Raw genomic sequence first — 4,658 nt, forward strand, 5'->3', positions numbered from 1 at the left:
GAACAACATATACAAATAAACAGCTTTTTTTTCATTTAACAATGTATATAACAATGTACATACAAACCTACAACAGTACTTATATTTTGTCTCATAGTTATGAAACAGTTTGTTGCGAGATAGAAAGCTAATTTTTGTATAGCAGGAATAGAAGCACTTGAACTGACTCAATGTATAACAAGATATACCACTGAGTTTGTGATTCAGATACAATTCCCAATTTATAAATATCATATAATCCTTCCAGTTCCAATTATCAGCCCTAACAGCTCTATCAGACCAACTTATGCATAACATACGTAAGCCCGATCAAACCATCCAACCCATGCCAACATAGACGTTAAATGATGATGACAATGAATGACACTATTACATCTAACACTCTTAGATATTGTACTAAAGATGCTCAATCCATCATTCAACAACTATACTCCTTTTATAATGCCTCTTCTTGTGCACGATTTCAAGTGGGATAACTGTGTGAAGTTAATGCTTCATTTGAATTGCTTTCAACTTTCAGAATTCAAGCTGAAAATTAACCAAATAATTGTCCCTATTCTTGAAATTTTAAATGGCCTAAAGGAAAAACTAAAACTCTCAGAATAACAGGTAAGTACAGAAGGGTGAATACAAACTAACTACCATTATTCTTGCCAAAGAATTCACGTATCAATAATTAACAGAACAAGTTTGAAACTTGAATTATTTAACCATTTTTTCATGGAGAGGAAGAAAGATCATTTTCAAGGCTCCTGAGATAGGTGGAGTGATGGGATAGAAGAGACCACAACAAATAGAGATCTAGTCTGCATGCTTGCAACAAAGTATATTCCATCAAAGGTCCAAGTGGTGGTGTGAAACCAATGTCTACCACCCAAGAATAGGCACAGTTCATCCACCCAATCAGATTCTGTTTACTCACAAAGCTTTAGTTATTCTAGCCCTTTCATTAAAAAATGCTCACCCAAGGTACTGTACAGTGGAAACAAATTTGGTACCATGTGACCACAAAGCAAATTTAACTATACAACCATAAATATCACCAAAAAAAAGTAGTAAACCTCATACACTAGTGATTCACTAAGAAGTAGAGAAAATGTTTATAGCAATTTTATAGCAACTCTGCCAAATGGATCAGCAGTCTAAGCTAATAAAAAGACTTAGTTATAGGGCTCCAACTGCTATAGTATTAAGTGCACTTATTGCATGATACCTATTTACAATAATAGTTTGGTATCTTTATGGACACAAGACAAAACAATTGACAAGATGTCAACTACTTAACTAATAGTCTAATAACCCATCAAATTGATCCACTGTACACAATGCACAGGTAATAATGAGAACCATAGTATTTAACTAAAATATTTGTTAATTCCCCCACACTACATTTCAAAGCTAAATAGACAGATTTCTGAAATCAATAAACCTTGTAGTTCAGATTATACAGCCCAATAAAAAAAAATAAACAATCTGCAGTATAAATGAAGTTACTACTTAGTATATCATCATTATCATTACTATTTCAAAGTCTGTAACTCAATGCTTGTATATATTGTATGACTCAATAATATGATCCACTTAATTCATCTGTTTCAGGTTAACATGAAAAGTTTTCATAAAATCTGCAGATTTATGGTCAGCAAATTTACAATATGAACTATGAAATGGAAAGATTGTTACCAGCTGCTCCACTAAAATTGGGGACAAGAAAGAAGAGTTTTGCCTACAGAAACAATATAACCTTCGCCCTATCAAGAATATCAGTATTGTCAGCACTAAAGATGGTACATTATCTACTTAGTTATTTTCTACTAAAATTATACATAGGAATGGAAAGGAGAAGGTTAACTAAACTATTAAATCCATAATGAACAAGATCAGATATCTGCTGTTCTTTGATATCTATGTGACTATGAGAATTTAAGTTACATACTTCAATAATACACAATAAAAAATTAAAATAATAATGAGGATAATGATTTCTTTATTAACCACAAGGGTTTACATGAAGAAAAACATTATGGACAGCACAAGACAAAACAAAAAAGTGTTTGTGTGTATGTGTGGAGTTGTGAGGGTTTTGTGTGTAAACAAGAATAAAATTTGAAAAAAAAACATGTAATCCTCAATAGGGAGAAGACATTCGAGGATTGCTCATGGAAAAACCCCATAAAAACCATGGGTTTTGGAGCAGATGATAATAACAATGTTGGTGATTTCTTTAATGATAATAAAAGGTGCAATCATGGCTTTCTGGATGCAAAGTTCATTTCATAACAATGTGATTCCAGGTTCAGTCTCATTGTATAGCACTTTAGATAAATGTCTTCTACTGTAACCTTGGGCTGCCCAATGCCTTGTGAGTGGAACTGTTATATGGAAACTGAAAAAAAGCCTGTCATATATATATCATCATTTAACATCCATTTTTCCATGCTGGATTGGTTTGGACAGTTTGTCCAGTGCTAGCAAGCAGTTGAGCTGCATCAGATTCTAGTCTGATTTGGCTTGGTTCCTATAACTAAATGCCCTTCCTAACACCAACCACTTTACAGAGTGTGCTGGGTGTCCTTATTATATGGCACCAGTACAAGTGCTCTTTCTACATGATGCAAGTGCTCTTACTACGTGATGCAAGTGCTCATTTATGTGACACTGGTGCAAGTGCTTTTTGCATGGAACCGACGCAAGTGCTTTTTTGGCGCGGAACCAGTGCAAGTGATTTTTCATGTGGCACCAATAGACATCACACATGTGTTCATTTCACATATCCTCATTAACACTACTTGAGTAGAGTGCTTCTGTTTACACTCTCAGGAAAGCAATAAGTACTGTGGTTTTGGCTTTCAATGTGTGAGAACCAGTGAAATGGAAATAACTTACTTGGAAAACAAGGGTTAGCAACAGGAAGAGCATCAAAGCGTAGAAAATCTGCCTCAACAAGTTTCATCTAATCCATGCCAGCATGGAAAAATAGGAGAAAACTTGTAGCATGCTTCTCTCTCTATCTCTGTCATATATACATGAGTGCGGACATAGCGGATAACAGCTAGTCTTCGGCTGCATCTTTGGACGTTTCATCTGCAGGGAAGGTGATGGCCTTAGTTTTGGGGATGCAAAAGGCATCATGTTTATTGACTATCTTTAAAAGGGCCATACCATCAATGAAGAGTACTATGCCAGCTTGCTAAAGCAGTTATGAAAGGCTATCAAGATCAAACACCCAGGAAAACTGATGAAAGCGGTCTTGTTTCATCAGAACAATGCTCCAACAGACAAGTCCTTCATTTCAATGGTTGCCGTGCATGACCGTGGTTTTGAACTGGTCGATGACCTTCCTTATTCTCCTGATTTGACCCCACTTGACTATTATCTGTCTCCCAAGAATAAAAAAACACTTGGTTGGGAACCAGTATTGTTGTGATGATGATATATCTGCTGCTGATGACTTTTTTGACCAACAGGAACGAAGTTTCTTCACCACCAAGATCCAAGCACTGCAACACCAATGGAAGAAGTGTGTGGTCCACAAGGGGACTATGTTGAAAAATAAACCTCATTTGGTCACATTCCCTGAGAGTATTTTGGTCAGCCTATGAACTTTGCTGCTGACCCTTGTAAGATGCTTTAAAATTTTTTTAACTTGTCCTAGACAGTGGCAAAGAAAGAATTTTATTCTTAGTTTGCCCACCTAATGAAGATAGGACATAAAATTTCAATAATATTTAGGGAGTGGGTGATATTTGCCAGTTTGAAAATCACTACATTAGAGGGTTGTGGTATTGTATTAAATAACCAAACCACTTCATTTCCTATCTTATGACAATTGACAGGAGTGCTTTATGATTCACAGTAACTCAATATGGCTTATATCAACATGTAAGTAATAGGACAACAAAAGAAAGTAATTCAGATTTTTAAAACACAAGAAAACAAAATAATCACCAGGTGCAAAATTCAAAATAACTAGGTTGAAGCTTTCTGCTCATGCTATTTATAAATAAGAAAAATGAAAAAGAGTAGCCACAAAACTATCAGAGATACAAATGTAGTGAACATAACTTTTTTAGAGCTTTGAACACTAAGGGACAGGAAAAAACTTTAAAACTTTGATAGCAACAATAAAAAAAAAACCTATCACAACAATAAAAAAATAAAAGTTTTCATGTAGTCTATATAGCTAATGATAAATTTGAACTTTAACAGGTAAATGGGAGTAGTTGTGGTAAAACATTTTTTTCCAGAGGATGTAGTTCTAGGGAAGAAAGATTAAATAGTACTTAGTATAGGATCTAGGATTAGTGAGTTACTGATGAAATGGTGAAAAAATGAGATAAAAGCAACATGTGCATTTTCGAAGTAATGGTGATACATTGTTGGGAAATTGAAACAGAGACTGAGACTGTTGTGATGATCTAACCCTTTTAGTACCATCATCATCGTTTAACGTCCGCTTTCCATGCTAGCATGGGTTGGACGATTTGACTGAGGACTGGTGCAACCGGATGGCTACACCAGGCTCCAATCTAACTTGGCAGAGTTTCTACAGCTGGATGCCCTTCCTAACGCCAACCACTCAGAGAGTGTAGTGGGTGCTTTTACGTGTCACCCGCACGAAAACGGCCACGCTCGAAATGGTGTCTTTTATGTGCCAC

At 35.6% G+C, this 4,658-nt stretch overlaps 1 protein-coding gene across 4 annotated transcripts in view; it reads right to left on the bottom strand.

The window, feature by feature from the left end:
• Positions 1 to 4,658, bottom strand: part of LOC106872364 (5'-AMP-activated protein kinase subunit beta-2) — a 39,397-nt gene that overhangs the window by 23,345 nt on the left and 11,394 nt on the right. The gene's annotated exons all lie outside the window — the stretch shown is intronic.

This window comes from Octopus bimaculoides, chromosome 3 (genome assembly GCF_001194135.2).
Source record: "Octopus bimaculoides isolate UCB-OBI-ISO-001 chromosome 3, ASM119413v2, whole genome shotgun sequence".
Taxonomy (NCBI): domain Eukaryota; kingdom Metazoa; phylum Mollusca; class Cephalopoda; order Octopoda; family Octopodidae; genus Octopus; species Octopus bimaculoides.